This window comes from Primulina tabacum, chromosome 4 (genome assembly GCF_025594145.1).
Source record: "Primulina tabacum isolate GXHZ01 chromosome 4, ASM2559414v2, whole genome shotgun sequence".
NCBI classification, from domain to species: domain Eukaryota; kingdom Viridiplantae; phylum Streptophyta; class Magnoliopsida; order Lamiales; family Gesneriaceae; genus Primulina; species Primulina tabacum.
The window spans coordinates 11,135,994-11,160,299 of record NC_134553.1 but is presented as its reverse complement, the minus strand read 5'-3'; positions in this window follow the sequence as shown (position 1 = coordinate 11,160,299).

Below are 24,306 nucleotides of genomic sequence, written 5' to 3'. Positions count from 1 at the left end.
GAAATTTAAAATAATAAGAACAAAAAATTTGGGTTGTCTCCCAAAAGCGCTTGATTTTTATTCGTCAGCTTTACCCTCAGAAGCATTAATCAAAGAGCGTCTGACGCCCAAAGTAGGTGTCATATGACACTGCATATGAGTCTTGGTTCCACGGGCCCTCAAGTTTGGCTTGATGTATACAATATATGTCTGTTTCCTCAACAAAACGAGACTTTAAATAATAGACATGAGATGAGAGCATCAGTGTTGGCTCTTGAAGAAAAAATTCTATTAAGATTGTCGATAGAGAAAGACAAGGATCCCGTAGATGTGTGTATGATAATCCTATCGATGAGCTCAAATCGATGGTCTCAGGAGTTTGTTCATTTCTCAAATTTATTTAATGGCTCATCTTTGTCAGCTATTTCTTCCAATTCTTCTTCAAACTGAGGGTCAATAGCTGCCTCGTTCAATGTCACACACTTTTTTACCATATCATTCAGTCGACTTATGATTAATTCAAGACTATCACCCTCATCTTTTTTATGCTAGAAAGGTTGGTCTGTAAAATCAGAGTTGCTGTTTCTAGAGGGTATTAGTGGCTCCAAATCTACAGCGAAGGATCCCAATACCGATGGCTGTCAAAGTCGGCCATATCATCTAGCAAATATATCACACTGTTTTCGTGTCGACTAAGTAGTGGGATACCAGTTGTCAATGCCCCATTAAATATCCATCTTCGTGTAACTGCATCCAAACTTTTAAGGATAATTCGAATAGGAACATATTTAGAAAAATCAAGATTCCTGAATGTTGTTGAAAAATTATTGAATCTCCCCCATGCTGCGTAGAATGACTCTCTGTTTTGTTAGGAAAAACTTGTGAATACTTGTCGATGAAACATCTTGAAGTATTTCACAACTAAAATTCTATAATTCTTCTTCTCTTGATGAATCACCTGTAAGAGAAGAACAAAGCATAAAAATTGAAAATAAAAATAACAAAACTCGAACAAACTAACCTTGCATCGTTCCTCGACGAAGGCGCCAAAATTGGTTGTGCTGTCGTTGAGCCATCAAACTTAAATTCCTACTCTCTAATTAAAATGAGTGTAATGATGAGTAGAATCAAATCCACGGGGAATGGGAGATGATTTCTTTCGATGAAAAATAAATAACATGGGGTTTTGTTGGACAAGAACAAAATAAAATATTAAAACTAAAACTAGAAAGCAATAAAATATTAATAAATCTAAACTATAATTAAATTACCGAACTCTGATTCAATGGGGTTTTCATTATTCAATTGTATCACTGTTCATCGGCTAACATAATATTTATTAATGCAATTAAAAATAATTAACCTTAGAATTATAGGGATAGCCGTTAAAATCTTTGTGTTTTTCTTATTTAATTGACTAAACTCAACTTCAAGTCAAAACTTATTAATAACTATCTGGGCATGATAGCGTTCCATATTAATTAAAAATAGCATTTACGTTTTGTGAAAACAGTTAATCCTAAAATCTAACAATCGAGATAGATGCAATTGATAAATTCAGTTTCGTCGACTTTTTTAGACTAAATATGTTATGATAGCACAACAAACATAAGCTAGTGCTACTTAGGAATCAATCATTCATGGCAATTACGGATCACTGAATTCATGGATAGCAGTAGAAAATTATATATCAAATTAAATTGTCAGATTAATCAACATACAACTTTCATAAAAATAAATAATAAATCAACAAATACTTGAACAAACAAGAATATTAAATTGAAGCACAAAAAGCCTCACAATGATAAATTGAAATGGTAAAAATATCACTTGAATCAGAAATAAACTTAGCCTAGAGTTGTGGAGAGAAGATGAAAAATTCCTAAGCCTTCTGCTTGTTCTTCACGTTGAAGAGGTAAAGGGGGAAGAGAAAAATTCGATATTTTTTCAATTGTGTCTCCTTCTTCTTTTGTATGTGTAGTGATTGTTGGGTCAAGGAGAAAAGCCCACGAAAATTAAAGAAAATCTAATGTACAAAAAATACTATCAAAGATATGATAATGTTTTATGGAATAAAACTCTCTTATCTTTGTTTCTCCCAATAAGAAAAATATCTTTCCAATTATATTTCACAAATCAAATACAATAATTAGGAGTCTAAAATTTGATAAATCTTTACATTTTTTGAAATTCAGACTCAATTGTGCCGGCAGCTGAGGAATAGTCACAAAACATGATCACACCTTGAGAAAAATCCAATTTTGAAATTTTTCTGCTTCAAGTCCTCCGCAAGGTTCATATTAACAACTTTAATTGTGGTATAAAACCACCTTCTTTAGCCCATATTTATCTCAATAGCAGAAAAATTCCTCTTAAAACAAAATAACACAAAACTGTATCAATATAGCACGTAGGAAATGGCAACGATGAGAAATATAACAACAAAAATATAAACTATTATGAGCCTATCAAGCACGCATTAGGTTCCTCCTTGGATTCATTTCTATGATAGTTTCTCTGAAAAGAACCTCTATTCTTTCTCATGAACTTTCCAAACTTTCTCACAAACAACATCATTGCGTCATTGCTCAGCTGTTCTGCTGACTTCTCAACTGAAAATGCTGGTTCCAGTTTCAATGCGCTTAGAGCAGTTGTAAATAGTGGAATTACTGGCTCGCCTTTTTGGTTTGCATCTCTAATTCATAGGCTTTTAAATCTTCAAATAAGTCATGTAATTCCACCTTATTCATCTCTTTTGATTCCTTCACGGCCATGGTTTTGTCATCCCACTTTTTTGGAAGGCCACACATTACTTTCATAGCAATCTCTTTGTTTGAGTGCACTCTTCCAAGTGCATTCAGTTCGTTCACAATGCTGCTAACTCTTTCATCAAATTCACCCATTGATTCTCCGGCTTTCATCTTGATGTTATCAAATTTTTGAACAGAAACTAACACAACTTGTTTTCTTTTGTCTGTTCATTTTTTTCACATAGCTGAATCATCTTTTCCCATATTTCTTTAGCTGAGTTACACATTTTGATTTTGCTAAATGTGTTTTTGTCCAAAGTCTTATTTATACAAGATGTCCTTGGCGACATTGTCCAAGTTAGTCTTTCTCTTATATTCTGAAGTCCACTCATCTCATGACTTTCCTATTCGATGTGGTGCTCCATCAGTGATAGCAACAACTGTGTGGGCTTTCATAATCTTAATGGTTCCATCTGTTATGACATGCCACATGTCATCGTCCTAAGCAGCTAGATGAGCCAGCATTCTAATCTCCCAATCATCAAATTCTTCCCAGGATAACATTGGAATCTTGTTGAATGATGACATGATTTTCATGTATCAGTTTGACCATGAGAGTATTCAAGACAAGATTAACTGGTCTGATACCACTTGATAGGATCGGTTAAGGTAGTTGGAGTATTTAGAATGGGGGGCTGAATAAACACTTTGGATTTTTGTTTCCTTTTTAGATATGAATTAGTTCTTCGAGGAACTGATCCTAAAATCTTGTTTGTCGATATAAATCAGTCAACTGATAATAGTACTGATAATAGTGCGGAAATATACTGAAATATAAATTGAATACTGATGAATGGTATAATGTAAAACTGAAAGAATAACTTAAATGAACACATGAAGTTTTACGGATGTTCGGAGACTTCAAATGCTCCTACGTCACTTTTTCTATCACGAGGATAGGTTTTTACCAAAAGACTTCGATATATTACAACATATTTTAATAATCCACTTCATTTGGTCTTACACACTGTCAAATTGAAACTATTAGTCTATTAATACTTCAACAGTGATTAACTGAATGGCTCTAACTGGTAGCCTGAATGCTACGAATAAATACAATTAATTTAGAGCCGAGTGTGCGATCAGCAAACTGAGAAAAATACTCGAGAAACTGTGGATTGTTCGCTTTGTGTGTTTCACAAACCTTCTTCAACTGATTCGATAAGCTATATATAGTATTCAATCTCAACGATCGTATTGAATGCATTTAATGACAAATATATGTCGAATCGTCGTTTAGTTACTTTTTCTGATAGTGGTACGAGGCATTCAGAATATTCTCTTTTGATTCATTTGTTCTGCTTTGATACGATCTGTCAGTCAGTCTGCTGATATTTCAACTGATGACATGGCCAATTGATTAGGAGTCAAATGCTCATCCGATCAGCTCCGCTGGAAATTATCAGTTCTAACTGATGTCCTATCAATTATGAATACTTCAGCTAATAGAGGTTTTTCCAGTTCAGTTCAAACGAAGTATTTAGTTACGATTACTCGATTTGTTCGATCAGTTTAGTTCTTCAGTTCCCTTACGGATTAACTTGTCAAACTCTGAAACTTATAATATTCCAACAAATATTTTTTATAAAAATGTTCATTAATTCAGTTTATGGTTATTTAAATTATTTTCTACTGAAAAAAAATTAGTTTATTCACATTCTGTTTAAGTTTAATGAAACGCCCACTACTCGTTTTTCTTAAAAAGTACTAGAATTATTTTTTCACATCTCTCGGCCGAACACACGTATTGTTGGAACATTTCATGTTCACAATCTTACTTGATTTTGAAGTTAACAAACATTTTTATTTTGTTACTAATGAACTTACCTAAGTGTGCAGTTAGCTAAACGTAACTGAAGCTATCGAAGAATGCAAACTGAAAGTACCAACTGATTTATCGAATTGAACCAGTTTAACTGACGAATCGTAAACCAGTTCAACTGATTGTCCAGCTGATAGATGGTTCAGTAGAAGACCATCAGAAGCCTGGCCAGCTGATGATGAGTTTAATTGATGAAGAGCCCAGCTGACCAGTTCCACTGAATGAGTAAAATCAGTTCAACTGACGAGTCAACTGATTTCACCAGCCCAATTGAAGATCAATTCAGATATACAGTTCAGAGCATCAGTTAGAACCAATCAGTGCAAAACACATAAGCTTATTCAATGGAATCCAGCTATGCACAAATGTACAAAAGTAATAGTCCAGTCAAAGCACAATAATAGACGTTGCATCAATGTTTAAAGCCAAAAAGTTTCAGAATGGTTGTTGGAAAGTACAAGACAAATATAAAGGAACAAATTCAAAATGCAACGGATACAATAAATGAGTCTCACTTTACGATCAAACTTCGCGCCTATAAATAGAAGATGAAATTCAGTGAATACAAAAAGAACAACAAGAATTTGTGAAGAAGAAGGGCACGCTAAAAGCCTTATCAGCTCAAAAGAAGTAATCAGTCCAGTTGTGAGGGAATACTTCAACGTGTTATCAGCTTAGTATAGAAGCTCTTTTCCCTCAGTGTGTGAGAATACTTTCCCGGTGTATTCATTGTTCAGTTCTCACACACACTCACACATTATCACTCACATATATCAGAGAGTAGAGCTTATAATATCAGTTGAGTGAGTCTTGCACAAAGATGTAAAACTTGTATATGTAATCTTTGACACACAGACATTAAACAAGTGTTGGCTGGAAGGTTTCACTTCAGTCTAGACTAGGATTTCAGTTAGGCAATAGTCTTCTAGTGTTGTATATAAATCAAAGTCTTCTAGTGTATTCTACTCGAGGAGGTAGAAGTGGTGACGTAGGAGCAGTTGAAATCTCCGAAAATCCATAAACATATCTTGTGTGCTTAACTGTTTAACTATCGTTTTGAAAATGATTTGATTAGTTCGAGCTGTTATCAGTTCAGTTCTCACCATAACTGAACTGATATATGCAAGAATTGATCCCTTTTTATCAATTAATCAGTTTACACAAGTTAACATCTTTAAACTGATTAGCTTTCTTAACGAAAGATTATTTCGAGTATTTTCATCTTGGTTTAAAACAAAACTCGATCTAATTAATTGGTATTTTCATTCTTAGAACACGAGCTATTGCAGCTCATTAAGAATATTGTGTTTGAAACACCGTCAAAGGTGCCCGAACTGATCCATCAATTGGTATCAGAGCTAGCTATTCTAGGAAAGACATTTGAAAGCTAATATTTTAAAATTTGTTTCAAAATGTTATTTAAATTGTATTTCAAAATCCTCTTAAAAATTTTATGAGTTTGCTGTGGGAAAAGAAAAGGTTTTTGGCTCTGCAACTAACAGTTGTAGCCATTTCTTTCAAATCAGTAATTTTGTTGTTTTAGCAACTTGCAGGGTTTTGAGTTCAACTGACTGCAGAACAACTAAACTGATCGGTGGACAAGATTTCAGTTGCCAGCCTACCAATTCAGCTGATCAACAGACGAAACCCAGCTAAGCTGAAATGCTGGATGATTAAAGTGGAGCTTGATTATCAGCAGTATACCGTCGCTTAACTGCCATATCATATCATAGTGGTTCAGCATCAGTTGAGTCTAGTTTGAGTCAGCTCAACCAGTTAGCCACACATAAATGAAGTCCAAGGTAAATTAGCTGCTCTTCTGAAAAAAAAAAAGACTCAAGATCGATGCAACATTTAAAGCATTCAAGGCAACCAGGTGTTGGTATATGTAGTTCTATTATGTATAAAATAACTGATATTTGATGTTGTTTAATATTTGCTAAATGTAGTATCATTTCCCTTACATTTGATTATGTTCTTAATGTATAATACAAGGGACAGTTGTTTGATTAAATAAACATCATGTTTATCCAGTTGGTTTGAATGTAACTTAACTGATATTTTCAGTTAATGTGATGCCTAAACTGCTTGAATGTTAAATGATGTTAAAACTCATTATTAAAATCGCGTAATTGATTATATTTTTAAGGGAGAGTTTTTCAGTTCGTGAGGGGGAGTTTTCTTTAAAATTATCCCTGGAATCGAAAAATGTTTTAAATTCGTTTTAAACTCATTTTTAAATTCAGTTCTTCAGGGGTAGCTTTCTTATCCCTCGAACTGAAAATGTTTCTTTTAATCATTTTAAATGTTTTTTATTCTCACAAAGGGGGATATCAGTTAAATTTTAAATTTTGAAATCTCTTTAATTGTGTAAGTTTTGTGATCATAAAAAATGGGGAAATTGTTGGAATATTTCATGTTCGCAATCTTACTTGATTTTGATGTAAAAAAAACTTGTTATTTTGTTACTAATAAACTTACCTAAGTGTGCAGTTAGCTGAACGTAACTAAAGCTATCGAAGAATGCAAACTAAAAGTACCAACTGATTAATCGAACTGAACCAGTTCAACTGATGAATCGTAAACCAGTTCAGCTGACTGTCCAGGTGATGGGTGGTTCAGCAGAAGACCTTCAAAAGCCTGACCAGCTGATGAAGAGCCTAGCTGACCAGTTCAACTGATGAGTCAACTGATTTTACCAGCCCAACTGAAGATCAGTTCAGATGACCAGTTCAGAGCATCAGTTAGAACCAATCAGTTGCAGAACACGACAAGCTTATTCAATGGAATCCAGTTGTGCACAAATGTACAAAAGCATTTTTCCAATCAAAGGACAATAATAGATGTTGCATCAATGTTTAAAGGCAAAACGTTCCAGAATGGTTATCGGAAAGTACAAGACAAATATCAAGGAACATATTCAAAATACAACGGATATAATAATTGAGTCTCACTGTAAGATCAAAGTTCGCGCCTATAAATAGAAGATGAAGTTCAGTGAAGACAAAAAGAACAACAAGATTGCGTAAAGCAGAAGGGCACGCTAAAGGCCTTATCAGCTTACAAGAAGTAATCAGCCCAGTTGTGAAGGAACACTTCCACATGTTATCAGCTTAGTATAGAAGCTATTTTTCCCTCAGTGTGTGAGAACACATTTCCGGTGTATTCATTGTTCAGTTATCACATACACTCACACATTATCACTCACATATATCAGAGAGTAGAGCTTAAAAGATCAGTTGAGTGAGTCTTGCAGAAAGACGTAAAACTTGTGTATGTAGTCTTCAACACACAGACGTTAAACAAGTGTTGGCTTGAAGGTGTTGACTTCAGTCACTAGGAGTTCAGTTAGGCAGTAGAGTAAGTTCTAAGCTGAGTGGGTTTATACAAGGTGTTGTATAAACAAAGTCTTCTAGTGTATCCTACCCGAGCTAGTAGAAGGGGTGAGGTAAGAGCAATTGAAGTCTCCGAACATCCATAAACATATCATGTGTGCTTAACTGTTTAATTATCGTTTTCAAACTGATTTGATCTGTTCGAGATGTTATCAGTTCAGTTCTCACCATAACCGAACTGATATATGCAAGAACTGATCTCCCTTATATCAGTTAATCAGTTTACACATCTTAAAAGCTTTAAACTTATTAGCTTTCTTAACGAAGGATTATTTCAAGTATTTTTCGCTTGTTTTAAAACCAAACTCAATCTCATTCATCGATGTTTTCATTCTTAGAACACGATCTATTGCAGCTCATTGAAAATATTGTGTTTGAAGCACCTTCAAAGGTGTCCGAAAAAAGGTAATTCAAAGCATAAAGTTGTAAAACGTCAAACAACCTAAACTATAATTATTTCAAAAATAAACTTAACTCTAACATCCTCTGAAAACCTCTCAAACCATCATAAGTCATAAAAATATTTAAATTAACATAAGTCATAAAATTCAACCATCAAGACCTCCATTATTATCAAGCTCACGTGCATCGATCACATCTAGTGAGTCTATTGACTCAGCAGACCTTAACCATGATAACAAATAATACATATACAATCACATGCAACAGTGAAAAATACTTTTAATAGAATAACTTTCATGAATGTGCATAAACTTAACAATTTTCCTTTCATCATAAGCTTAAAATGTTATCATATACGTATACGTGTCACTTTCATTGAATTCAGATCCTTAATTGTGACTTTTGTATCAACTGTTAGTCGATGGATCCATCTATTTATAACCATGGTACCAGCGACGGGGACATCAGCAACACTCTCACCCGTCAAATGAGTCTTGGATTTCATCATTTAGCTCTTTCATCTCGGCGGGTGCTAGATGATATGGTGCCTTAGAAATTGACACAGTGCCCGACATCTACTCTTAGAAAATTCCACCTTTTGGTCTGGTGGAATGCCAGAAAAGTCCTCGGGAAGATACTAGGAAAGTCTCTGACAACCTCGACATCCTCTAGCTTCGGACTGTTAGGAAAATGTGCTGAAGTAACACATGCTAGAAAATCTTGGTAGCCTCACTTCATAAGTTTCCTCGCACAAATGCAGGATATGATGTGCGGCATTTGCTTGTTCCTTGCTGCCTCAAAGATAAAATATTTCCCGCTGAGCAGTCGAATAGACACTGACATCTTCCAAAAATCTATCGAAGCTCCATTCGGAGATAGCAAATCCATGCCAAGTATGATGTCAAATTCATGCATTGGGAGTATTATAAAATATGCCTGAACCACATATTTTTGCAAACGAAACTCCAGATTCTTTACAATGCTCGAAGTGACCATTTGATAACCGGAAGGAATAGAAACTTTGAAGCCCAATCCCATATCCTTGGGTATAATATTTAGTCGCTTGAAAAATGTCTCGGATATGAATGACTGTATAGCTCCCGAATCTACCAATGCGTAGGTAGCAACACTTAAAATTAATATCCTTCCTGCACATATATACCATCGAATCTATTCGTATTTAATCTTAAGGAATCCATATCATTATTTTCCCATAATTTTGTCGAAAACTGCACATTTTTCCCAAGTAATTTTTGAAAATTTGCAATTTAAACCCTTAAATTTAGAATTTTTTATTTTGGTCCTTAAGTTTTTCGAAAATTGCATCCTAGCCCCAAATAATTAAGAATTCACTCAATTTCAGCCATATCCCGTTCGAATTTGCTGTCTTGGTCCCTAAATTTTGTTTATCTAGAATTCGCAAAACATCCCCTGAACATTCCAAACCTTGCATTTAGTCCCTGAATTTTCGAAAATTTCAGATTTCACCTTAGAATTTTCGATCATCTCAATTTCAGTCCCTGGACTTATTAAAATTTCGGTTTAGGCCTTCAAATCTCGTCCTTGAGCAGTTTAACCCTTAAACTCTCGGTTTTTGTATTTTAGCCCTTGTAATTTCGGTCCCTTCATTTTTAAGCCCTAAAATTCTTATCTTGATCCAATTCATTCTTTTGCACCCTTAAAGCTTATATTTTATGCCCACTTATGTTATTCTCAATGTCATCTCTTTAAATCAAACTAAAGTAGAGCATGCAACCTATTATCTTCTAGGTTCCTTATTATCATCCCAATCAAGTCCACTACCAAATTATCATGTTGTGCCTTGGATCCTGCTGAGCCTGCTGCTAAAAGAAACGTGTCATGCTCTCTAGAACACGAGTAGCAGCATCCCCATTTGGAGGTGGGGGTACATTCCTTTGACGATCCTCATTAGTCTCAACTTGTCTATTGGTACTAAGTACGTGTTTTGGAGGTATTATATCTGAAAATTTTCCAAATTCTAAATGTAAAGGCCCGTATTTCGTATTCATATTTTTGCGAAATTATTAAAAATTTTCTAAATAAATAATTATCTTGCCTCATTTATAAAATAAGCATGTAAATAATTTTAACTTTAAAATAACAACGGAAGTAAATATTGTTTTCAAACAACAACTTAAAAGTACATCCAACGAATTAAAACTGAGTTTGAACATAAAAAAAATGTATAAACTAAAACATGAGGTCCTCGGGTTTACTACTGCTACCCCACAATAGCTCACTGGTCTCCGCCCGCAGTCTCGACCTCATCAATACCTACAACAATCAAGTCTAGTGAGTCTAAAGACTCAACATGTATATATCGTGAATAACAAGTAAGTATATCATAAAATCGCATGCAACGTAAAAATATGGCATCGTAAAGCGCATGGTGAAAATCGTATCATGAATAGTTATAACTACGTGCATATCTGAAAATCATACGTAAAAGCTTTGCTCAATAGAGCTCTGTCATATCATATCATAATTTTCTAGTAGAGATAATGTTTCTAAGCAAGTGGCCCATAACATAACGTGAGTGCCTGATCAGACTAAACCACAGTATACTGGGCGGTAGAGATCACAACAGCCCTTGGACTGGATATCCGTACGCATACATAATCATAAACCGGTCGTAAGTCACCTGGTGGAGAGGTCCTCGGTTGCGCCTACCGACTTCCGAACCCATAAACATAAGGTGGCCACAAGACATACCACATATATCTCAAAAATAAATATTTTATATTTTATGCACGTAATATAATTATAACCTTATTTTTACCGGATGAGTTGGATCGTTCCCAGGCTTGATGCGACTTAATTCTAATATGTGACACATGCAATAAATCTCATCTTGGCCAAAACTTAGCAATAGAACAAAAAACGAGACGATTAGAACCCATAACTTGATTTTTAATCATGGCTTCGTACCAAACCGAACCAACATTAAACCGACGTTTAACCATGATTAAAATACCCCTAATATACTGGAAAATAACCATGGGAACAGCTGTACACGAAAATTGGTGAAGGGAATCCAAAAACATAAAACACTCTTCCGAGAGTCATTTTGTCACCTTGCACCGTAAATTCTCGTACGACCTCTAAACTCAACCGAATCACAAACGGCCAAAAACATGACTTTCCTAACTCATTAAGGTACTGTCCAGTCCAAGGCCATGGGATAAAAGCCAACCAAGAACTCAAACAAGCACCAAAACCGAACTGCAAGTTGCTGTCAAATTACAGCAGTAGCAGCTTGTGTGTTTGTGGTGTAAACTCTGAAATTTAATGACCAATGGCTTGCACCACCGCCCAAGGACTCTTAACAACATCCTAAGGCATGGCTTGGACCATGGATAAGGGCTAAAAGCCCACCACAACCCAAGCAAACACCTAGGACAATCACAGCATACCAACCGAAAGCACCACTTGCTGTGTAGTGTGTTGTATTGAACCATTTTACTGTCTTGTCTCATTCCAAGGGCCATTTTATCGACCATGGCTCGATCTAGACATGATGGAGTGTTGTATGAACCATGGTTATGGGCTAGAAGCCAACCACCATCCATCCAACACCCAAAAACCGAAGGTGTACAATCACAGAAAATGAAGAAAACCGAAATGCACTTGTGTTGTTTTGGTGAAATTTCTATGGATCCGTGAACCAATCCTTGAAGGGGTGGTTTGGTCACGTCCTTGACATGTTAAGGTAGAGTTCTAACCACGGCTACAGCCCCTAGGACAGCCAAGATTCGAACACACCCATTAAACACTAAATGACAGAAAAACGTGCACCAAATCTGTAGCTTGTGGAAATAGTTGCTGTCATGCTTTTATTTGAAATGTTTGGACTCAAACCAATGAATCACTAACATCCTAACATACTCTAAATCATGCCTAGCAACAGCCATGGGTGCCTGGAAAACGAGCCAACCTCCTGAACCACAAAGCAATCCAAAACCGTGAGACACAAAGAGGAAGTCAAAAATTCTGTGCAGAAAATTGTGTAATTGATGTCCAAATTTCGTGATGTTGCATGAATCATGATTATGTATTGGTTTAAAAATATCTATAGGACTTGATTGAAGAGTCAAGAAACCATATATACATGCCTGGAATTTGTTTTGAGGAAAAACAAATCAATACGACCAATACGAGCAGCGGAGTCGGAGTTGGATTTCTTTCTTGTTCTTTTGCTATTCTTACACGATTTAAGCTGCTGTTTTCTGATGTTTTTTGAAGGTAATAGTGTGGATTTGCTAGACACTGAATATGAGTGTTATATGAGGTGTTAAAGGTGCCATAATATACATTAAGTTGGGAGGTTACAAGTCAAGAATTTGAATGGATTTGAATGGCTTCCCATTCCTTGCTGCTGTGGCTTTCTTTCCTTTGTTTTGCTGCATATTTTCGATGGTTTTCTTAGTAGTTAGTTGGGGAGAAATGAGGTGTAATATTTTGTTTAAATTACTATTAATTAGTGAATTAAAAATGGGAATGAATACTCCATGAAGTGCAATTAGGAGTGGTTTGAATGGAGAGTTATCAACCTTTGAATTATTTTAAATGTTGGACCCAAAATTATTATTACTAATTTGCATGGTATTTTATTGTTTAAATCTTGTATTTTAATTGCTTAAAGTTAAGCACCCTCATTATATATTTTAGTGAATTTACACATTAAATTGTATTATTTCATGACCTCAAATTTAAATATTCAAATGCTATGATTAATTTCTTGAATATATTATACCTAGATTAATTCATCCTCATATGTTTACATATTTTAATTTAAGCTTTAATTAAATATTAACCTAAAGAACTTATTTACCAACTTAGCTCTAATTAATTTATTAAATCCCAAAGACATTTTTTTTCTTTAAATTAAATTATTCTTTGACTTAAATTAAATTTAGGAATATTTTTCTTATTATTAATCTTATTATTAATCTTATCTCAAATCTCCAATCTCCGGGCCGGCCTCACGTATTTATCCTAAAAAGATAAAACTAAACATGTAGCGTACCGTACTTTTACCGTTCAAAATTTGCGGAAAAAATTTAAAATTTTCTTAAACATAACATAACCTTCAAAGTTTGCCATAAAATATCTCAACCAAGACCCCATAAGACATGGTTGCTCAAAATAACTTCAATAAAATTTGCTCACAAAAGGTTTGCTCAAAGTATTTCCCTCAAAACATGAAATCAGAGTAAATTAACATTTGCATAAAAACATAAACATTGCGATCCTCGGGTTAGCCTCCCGCTCAGTCCAAGCCTGCCCCTTGGTCGCCACCTCCTGTCTCCTCATCAACATACTCACCTGCATCGATCAAGTCTAGTGAGTCTAAAGACTCAATACGCATAAACTGAGAAATAGCGAGTACTACATAATAAAATCGCATGCAACTTTAAAAATAGAACATACATACTTGAACTTGAATTTAACATGCTTGAAACTTGAACATCGTGAGCTTAACTTAGACGTGCGATCAACATGAGCTTTTCTTAAACATTCCCGTAACATAAACTTGAGCATATAAAGCATAATTTTGCGTAGAGGCATGTTTCAAAGTAAGTGACCCATAACATAATAAGGCCTGATCAGACACACCACCGTACTGGGCTGACAGGGACGTATCCACTGCCGCATACATAAGATCCTCGGTCATAAGTTTAACGGGTGGATTGGTCCCTGTTCATAAGTTTAACGCTTTCCAATCCCGATCTGAACACGTTCATAAGTTTAACGGGGCGGAGAGGACCTCGGCCACGTTCATCGACTTCCAAACCCATTCATACATTTGGTCACAAAGCAATTAGCATACCTCAAAACTTTAAAATGTTTTCTTTTGCACGTCATCATACTTACTTAGAGTTGAGGGATTCGTTGGATCTCGTTTGGGGCCGTTGCTGCAACATGCTAACATGAGCTCAAAAGTTTAACTTGCGTAACTTAGACGTAATCATCATGCCTATACCTAAGCTCAATCGCTTAGTTAGGACATGCTAAAATTCCCATGACTCGATCATGTAAATCAGTGCACTAAACCAAGACATCAAACCTCAAAGCATACATCAATATTTTTCCCAAAATAAGCAGTACACGGACCGTGTGCCTGGGTCTGTGTACGGATCCGGGTAGGTTCGGTAAAATGTGTGCGAAGGAAAAATGGAAGGCACGGACCTCGTGCCTGGGTCCGTGTACAGGTCCGTATACATACTGTAAAATGTGTCGTGAAGAAAAGGAAGGGCACGGACCCCGGGTCCGGGTCCGTGTCAAGGTCTGTGTACTCTCGGTTTCTTGGCACTAAGGAGGAAACAAAGGCACGGACCCCGTGTCAGGGTCCGTGTAGGGGTCCGGCTAGCCACTGTATGACGAAACCTGCGTGAAAAACTTAACATGACATTTCTTTCTTCCAACCAACCCAAATGGACTAAGAATCGACACCCCGAGACACCTCCTAGGACACTATAGCACTGAATCAAACCTTTAAAAATACTCCAATACGACTACGCATCCCAAACGATGCAACAAACCGTGAACACGACAATTGACGAACAAACCCATCATAGAACTTTTAATGCATAGAAGTGCCTACCAACACGAAACGACAACCCAAAAATCATTCCAACGCCACACTAAACATACTTAGACGCAGCAACGATTACCCGTTGATCCCCAACGAAGCCTGCAACAAATAAACTTCAAGAACGCATCAATATCATAATTTACTGAAAACGCAGTTTGAGAAATCCCACAAAAAAAAGCACCATAACTCACTCAATTTTTATCCAAATCTCTCAAATTTTATATCAAATCGAAGGTATCGAAAAGTTCTCCATTTTTCGTGTTGAAAGTTTTCTCAAAATCTCGACCGAAAATTCGCAGTTTTAACAAGAACAATAAAAACGGGATTTAGATCTAAAAATTTTCCTTCAAAGTCGATCCAATCAATTAACTGCTCAAACTACGAACATCATACATGAATTTTTACGCATAAAAACAACGCAAGGCATAATATGACATGATCGACGCAGCAAAGGAGAGATTATACATGCCTTTTGAATCTTAAACGTTACCGAACCGGCGATACCGAAGCGGAGATGGAAGCGAGGTAGATCCGGGACGACCGTGGCGCTAAAATCCTTGAAGAATTCACACGAAAATTGCTGGAATAATATCAGAGGAGGGGCGGCTGCACTAGAGTAGGAAGAACCCTAGGTTTTTGCTTCAAAAAAAATAAAAGCTAGAATGAATTGTTTGTGTGTGTGTGTTGGCCGATAATTAGTGTGTGAAAAAGGTGTGTGTGCGTGAGTTTAGTACTTAGGGAAATAGATTTTTGCTTAATCAATCAATTTAGGATTAAAGAGTGGTTTAATTAAATTATTAGGTATAAAAATAATACTAATCCCCTTACTTTAACTCCAAATAATTTTCAATAAAATAATCATTTTAGAAACTTAAAATTCCTCACTACTTAAACTTAAAATAAACTCCTCAATTAAAGTAACACACCCAAAATGCTAATTTTAAAAGTTTAAACTCTTGAAATTACTAACTAAATGATTTAGGCTTAAAATGCTGAAACTTAATAAATTAATTTAAAACGCCCCAAACTCAACTTAAAAATAAAATACCACATTTTAAATTGCCAAAATCGTCGCCGGTCTTTTCCTCAATCCCGCCTCGAATGATCACCTGAAACATGAAACTCGAAAGACATTTTAACGTGCATCACAATAAACATGACTAATTTAAAATAATACATTTAAATAAATTATGCATGGCTAAGAAAATCATTTTAAATTAAATAACAGATTTAACAAATAAATAATGCATGGGTTTTACGTGTACGAATTTGGGCTCTACAGTTCCTCCCCCACTTATAAAAATTTCATCCTCGAAATTAAGTCTTACCGAACAACTCCGGGTAGCGAAATCTCATATGTGCCTCTGACTCCCAAGTGGCCTCTTCCACTGATTGGTTTAGCCACCGAACTTTGACTAGCTTAGTCACTTTGTTCCGGAGCCTACGCTCTTGCCTGTCTAGGATTTGGACTGGTTTTTCCTCATAAGACAAGTTTGGAGCCAGCTGCAACGGCTCATAACTCAGAATGTGCGAAGGATTAGCCAGATATTTCCTCAGCATCGAGACATGGAACACATTGTGTACCCCGACCAGATTTGACGGAAGGGCAACACGATAGGCTAGTGTCCCAACTCTGTCCAAAATTTCAAACGGTCCAATGAACCTCGGACTCAACTTGCCTCTTTTCCCGAATCTCATCACCCCCTTCATAGGTGCTATCTTGACAAAAACGTGATCACCAACGGCAAATTCGAGATCTCTCCTCCTCTTATCAGCATAACTCTTCTGACGACTCTGGGCGGTCTTCATTCTATCACGAATCTTGACCACCACGTTTGCAGTCTGCTGAACTATTTCTGGTCCAAGTTCCGCTCTTTCTCCGACCTCGTCCCAATGAACTGGTGATCTGCACTTTCTTCCATATAAGGCCTCGTAAGGAGCCATACCTATTGATGATTGGAAGATGTTGTTGTAAGTAAATTCCACTAGAGGTATCTTAGACTCCCAAGTTCCCTGAAAATCAATCATACACGCTTGCAACAAGTCCTCTAAAATCTGAATCACTCGCTCAGACTGGCCATCTGTCTGCGGGTGAAAAGCTGTACTGAAAAGCAACTTTGTCCCCATGGCTGCATGTAAGCTCTTCCAGAAGGACGATGTGAATCTTGGGTCCCTGTCGGACACAATTGAAACTGGGAATCCATGCAGATGGACTATCTCCCTGATATAAAGCTCCGCATACTGCGTCATGGAGAAAATCGTCTTCACTGGCAAGAAATACGCTGACTTGGTGAGTCGGTTCTCTATAACCCAAATAGCATTAAAACCTCTTACTGATCTAGGCAACCCAACCACAAAATCCATAGTAATATTATCTCATTTCCACTCTGGGATCGGGAGTGGCTTAAGCATCCCTGCTGGCCTCTGATGCTCTGCCTTCACCTGCTGACAAGTGAGGCATTCTGACACAAATCGGCGGATGTCTCTCTTCATCCCTGGCCACCAATACAAAATCTGGAGATCCTTATACATCTTGGTACTTTCTGGATGGATAGAATACGGAGATGCGTGTGCCTCTGTCAAAATATCCTGTCTGATCGATTCACTACTAGGCACCCACATTCTACCTCTGTATCTCACAATCCCATCTGACACTGTATAAAGAACACTGCCTTTGGCCTCATCTTTCAATCTCCATTTCTGTAGTTGCTCATCTGAAGACTGTCCTGCCCGGATACGGTCTAGCAAATCAGATTTGACTGTCAGATTAGACAGCCTAGGAGCTCTGCCCTCACGATAAATCTCTAGACCAAACTTCTGAATCTCAGACCGAAGAGGTCTCTGCACTGACAACTGCGCTACAACTGCCAGCTTCTTGCTCAATGCGTCTACGACAACATTAGCCTTTCCCAGATGGTAGCTAATTTCGCAGTCGTAATCCTTCACAAGCTCTAACCACCGTCTCTGTCTCATATTCAGCTCTTTCTGCGTGAAGAAATATTTGAGACTCTTATGATCGGTGAAAATCTGACATTTCTCTCCGTATAGGTAGTGTCTCCAAATTTTCAGTGTGAAGACAACGGCGGCTAACTCAAGATCATGCGTCGGGTAGTTTTTCTCGTGCACTTACAACTGCCTGGAAGCATAAGCTATGACCCGACCCTGCTGCATCAATACTGCGCCTAACCCGAGCTTAGATGCATCGGTATATAACACAAAGTCTCCTTGCCCTGATGGCATGGCTAGCACCGGTGCAGAAATAAGAGCTTGCTTCAACGTATCGAAGCTCTTCTGACATTCATCATTCCACACAAATTAGGCATTTTTCTTGGTTAGTGAAGTGAGCGGCACTGCTATATGCGAAAACCCCTGAATAAACTTTCGGTAGTAACCCGCTAAACCCAAAAAGCTGCGGATTTCAGATGCATTCTTTGGCTCAACTCATTCCTTGACAGCTGCTACTTTCGCTGGATCCACCTCGATTCCACTGCTAGATACTATATGCCCTACAAACGCTATTTTCTGCAACCAAAACTCTCACTTACTGAACTTCGCAAATAACTTGCGACTCTGTAAAATCTGTAAAACTGTTCTCAAGTGCTGGCTGTGCTCCTCATGGCTCTTCGAGTATATAAGGATGTCGTCAATGAATACTATGACGAATTGATCGAGGAACGGCTGAAATACTCGGTTCATGAGATCCATGAAAATTGCTGGAGCATTTGTCAATCCAAATGGCATCACCAAGAACTCGTAGCCCATATCTGGTCCTGAAAGCTGTCTTGTGGACATCTGCATCCTTCAGTCTCAGCTGATGATACCCTGATCGAAGATCTATCTTGGAGAACACGGTAGCTCCCTGCAACTGATCAAACAAGTCTTCGATTCTAGGCAACGGGTACTTATTCTTGATTGTTACCTTGTTCATCTCACGGTAATCGATGCACAGTCTCATGCTTCCGTCTTTCTTTTTCACAAAGAGCACTGGTGCGCCCCACGGTGAGAAACTCGGGCGGATAAACTCCTTGTCTAAGAGCTCCTGAATCTGCTGCTTAAGTTCTAACATCTCTGCTGGAGCTAATCTGTACGGTGCCTTAGAGATTGGCACTGTGCCTGGCATGAGATCGATTGCAAACTCTACCTCTCTATCTGGTGGAAGGCCTGCGACGTCGTCTGGAAAGACGTCTGGGAAATCTCTGACTACTGGCACCCCTGATACAGAAGGAATAGGCTCGTCCGGTGCTGAGATAATGCTGGCCAAGAAGGCCTGACACCCCTTCGATATGAGTCTCCGTGCCTGCATGCAAGAGATCACGCGCGGGAAACTCCTCCATCTGGCTGGCTCAAAAAGAAACTGCTCCATGCTCAATGGTCTGACTAACACTGATCTCTTCTGAAAGTCGATAAGAACTCTGTTCTTAGTCAGCCAGTCCATTCCAATATGATGTCGAATTCTGGCATCGGCAATAGGATTAAATCTGCATATACTAGGTGGCCATGCAGTTCTAGATCGATATCTCTAACCACACTGGTAGCTAACAGCTCTTCCCCTGATGGGACTGTCACTGAAAAGTTCACATCTAGGCCAATGGACTTGAGGTCCAAATGATTAGCAAAAGTCTCCGATATGAAGAAGTGAGTGGCTCCTGAGTCTATCAGTGCAGTTGTGGATAATCTCTTAATAAAAATGTTTCCTGAGATGCGTTAGCACAACACAAAACTCATATCCCCAAACATACAAACAGTAACCTAAAGCATAATAGAACTCAATATCCCAAGTCACACAAAATATTACTAGCACACTAATAATCCCAAGCAAAATTTCCACATGCATGGCAAAATAATACTGAGTTTAGGTAGAAAAGTTTACCAGTCAGTAAAGTGGTGTCTGGATCCGCCTCATGTGCGTGCATGGCGAATACCCCTCCCTGGGTTGGTTGCTTCCACTACGGGCACTCCTTCACAATGTGGTCACTGGATCCGTATTTGAAGCATTTGCCTGATCCGTACAAACACTAGCCCCTATGCTGACGATTGCACTTTGGGCACACGGGGTATTCTGGCTTCTGAGGAACTCCCTGCTGCTGGATTGGACCCTTGCCCTGTGGCGGTCCATGATACTGCTTCTTTCCTGGCGGCCCCTAGGGAGGCCTCCTATGTTGGAGTCGCTGATGCTGCTGTTGCTGGTACTGCGGAGCCTGATAGGGCCTCTTGCCCTGCCTGTCAGCCTCAATATCTCGCTGGTCTTGCTCTGCCGCTAGCGCTCTAGATACGGCGACTGCATAAGTAGTAGGGCCAGCTACCCTCACATCACGGCGCAAGATCGGCCGCAGTCCATCCATGAAATGCCTCAGCTTTGCTTGGGCATCATTCGCAATGAGGGGTACGAAGTAACACCCCCTCTCAAACTTTTTGACAAAATCTGCCACACTACTGTCTCCCTGTCTCAGCGTCATAAATTCCCTGGTCAGACGAGAGCATACCTCTTCAGTGAAGTACTCGGCGTAGAACACCACTTTGAATCCGTTCCACGACAGAGTCTGCAAGTTTACTGCCACTGATGCACTCTCCCACCATAATCTAGCATCCCCTGACAGCAAGAATATAGCACATCTGACCCTGTCAGCGTCAGTCAGCTCCATAAAGTCAAATATTACCTCGATGGACTTGATCCATTCCTCAGCTACCATCGGGTCAGTAGTACCCGAAAACTCCTTCGGACTCATCCTCCTGAACCTCTCATATACTGCCTCTGGTGTAGGCCTCTCCTCGGGGCCTACAGCAGTCTGGTTCCTCGCAAACTGTGCGAAGAATTGCGTCATACCAGCAAGCATCTGCGCCTGCATATCTGGAGGTGGTGGTGGAGGATTGGCTCTTCCCTCATCTCGAGGCTCTCTGTCCTCCTCCCTAGCTTCCCAGTTAATCATACGTCTAGGAGGTATACTGTTCCAATGAATTACCCAACACGTAAACCCAACATGCATGAATATGATATAAATGACATACGATGCACGAAATTTGAACTTAAGCATGAACATGCTGAAATCATGGCTTAATGCATACTACATAGCATAAATTTTTGAAACTTTAAAACTTACAGACTTGAGGTGTGACTTTGTGAGGTTCTTGCGGCTGGCGGTAGGCGTAACCCTTTACAAGAACACCGCTCTGATACCAACTGTAGAGTACCGTACTTTTACCGTTCAAAATTTGCAGGAAAAATTTAAAATTTTCTTAAACATAACATAACCTTCAAAGTTTGCCATAAAATATCTCAACCAAGTCCCCCATAAGATATGGTTGCTTAAAATAACTTCAATAAAATTTGCTCACAAAAGGTTTGCTCAAAGTGTTTCCCTCAAAACATGAAATCAGAGTAAATTAACACTTGCATAAAAACATAAACATTGCGGTCCTCGGGTTAGCCTCCCGCTCAGTCCAAGCCTGCCCCTTGGTCGCCACCTCCTGTCTCCTCATCAACATGCTCACCTGCATCGATCAAGTCTAGTGAGTCTAAAGACTCAACACGTATAAACTGAGAAATAGCGAGTACTACATAAAAAAACCGCATGCAACTTTAAAAATAGAACATACATACTTGAACTTGAATTTAACATGCTTGAAACTTGAACATCGTGAGCTTAACTTAGACGTGCGATCAACATGAGCTTTTCTTAAACATTCTCGTAACATAAACTTGAGCGTATAAAGCATAATTTTGCGTAGAGGCATGTTTCAAAGTAAGTGACCCATAACATAATAAGGCCTGATCAGACACACCACAATATTGGGCTGACAGGGACGTATCCACTGCCGCATACATAAGATCCCGGTTCATAAGTTTAACGGGGCGGAGAGGTCCTCGGCCACGTTCACCGACTTCCAAACCCATTCATACATTTGGTCACAAAGCAATTAGCATACCTCAAAACTTTAAAATGTTTTCTTTTGCACGTCATCATACTTACTTGGCGTTGAGGGATTCGTTAGATCTCGTTTGGGGCCGTTGCTGCAACATGCTAACATGAGCTCAAAAGTTTAACTTGCGTAACTTAGACGTAATCATCATGCCTATACCTAAGCTCAATCGCTTACTTAGGACATGCTAAAATTCCCATGACTCGATCATGTAAATCAGTGCACTAAACCAAGACATCAAACCTCAAAGCATACATCAATATTTTTCCAAAAATAAGCAGTACACGGACCGTGTGCCTGGGTCTGTGTACGGGTCCGGGTAGGTTCGGTAAAATGTGTGCGAAGGAAAAATGGAAGGCACTGGACCTCGTGCCTGGGTCCGTGTACAGGTCCGTATACATACTGTAAAATGTGTCGTGAAGAAAAGGAAGGGCACGGACCCCGGGTCCGGGTCCGTGTCAAGGTCCGTGTACTCTCGGTTTCTTGGCACTAAGGAGGAAACAAAGGCACGGACCCCGTGTCAGCCCCGTGTCAGGATCCGTGTAGGGGTCCGGCTAGCCACTGTATGACGAAACCTGCGTGAAAAACTTAACATGACATTTCTTTCTTCCAACCAACCCAAATGGACTAAGAATCGACACCCCGAGACACCTCCTAGGACACTATAGCACTGAATCAAACCTTTAAAAATACTCCAATACGAATACGCATCCCAAACGATGCAACAAACCGTGAACACGACAATTGACGAACAAACCCATCATAGAACTTTTAATGCATAGAAGTGCCTACCAACACGAAACGACAACCCAAAAATCATTCCAACGCCACACTAAACATACTTAGACGCAGCAACGATTACCCGTCGATCCCCAACGAAGCCTGCAACAAATAAACTTCAAGAACGCATCAATATCATAATTTACTGAAAACGCAGTTTGAGCAGTCCCACAAAAAAAAGCACCATAACTCACTCAATTTTTATCTAAATCTCTCGAATTTTATATCAAATCGAAGGTATCGAAAAGTTCTCCATTTTTCGTGTTGAAAGTTTTCTCAAAATCTCGACCGAAAATTCGCAGTTTTAACAAGAACAATAAAAACGGAATTTAGATCTAAAAATTTTCCTTCAAAGTCGATCCAATCAATTAACTGCTCAAACTACGAACATCATACATGAATTTTTACGCATAAAAACAACGCAAGGCATAATATGACATGATCGACGCAGCAAAGGAGAGATTATACATGCCTTTTGAATCTTAAACGTTACCGAACCGGCAATACCGAAGCGGAGATGGAAGCGAGGTTGATCCGGGACGACCGTGGCGCTAAAATCCTTGAAGAATTCACACGAAAATTGCTGGAATAATATCAGAGGAGGGGCGGCTGCACTAGAGTAGGAAGAACCCTAGGTTTTTGCTTCAAAAAAAATAAAAGCTAGAATGAATTGTTTGTGTATGTGTGTTGGCCGATAATTAGTGTGTGAAAAAGGTGTGTGTGCGTGAGTTTAGTACTTAGGGAAATAGATTTTTGCTTAATCAATCAATTTAGGATTAAAGAGTGGTTTAATTAAATTATTAGGTATAAAAATAATACTAATCCCCTTACTTTAACTCCAAATAATTTTCAATAAAATAATCATTTTAGAAACTTAAAATTCCTCACTACTTAAACTTAAAATAAACTCCCAATTAAAATAACACACCCGAAATGCTAATTTTAAAAGTTTTAAACTCTTAAAATTACTAACTAAATGATTTAGGCTTAAAATGCTGAAACTTAATAAATTAATTTAAAATGCCCCAAACTCAACTTAAAAATAAAATATCACATTTTAAATTGCCAAAATCGTCGCCGGTCTTTTCCTCAATCCCGCCTCGAATGATCGTCTGAAACATGAAATTCGAAAGACATTTTAACGTGCATCACAATAAACATGACTAATTTAAAATAATACATTTAAATAAATTATGCATGGCTAAGAAAATCATTTTAAATTAAATAACTGATTTAACAAATAAATAATGCATGGGTTTTACGTGTACGAATTTGGGCTCTACAAAACATCTACTTTTAAAATAAATAAAACACTTCATATAATCATAAAAATTTATTTTTTTACTTTACATAATAGCAATTATGCATGGCTTATACGTAATTTGATTTTCGGGTTCTACACTAAACGTAACCAACATGCATTTAAATCTAAGTTTCTAATCGTGCAGCATATACTAATCCCTTTTTGAGCAACTTTAAGCATATATATCATTTAATTACAAAAAGCTTTTAACATGTAATATAAACATATAAAACATGTAAGCATGCATGTATCATCTTAAAAATCATGTAAATCAATTAAAC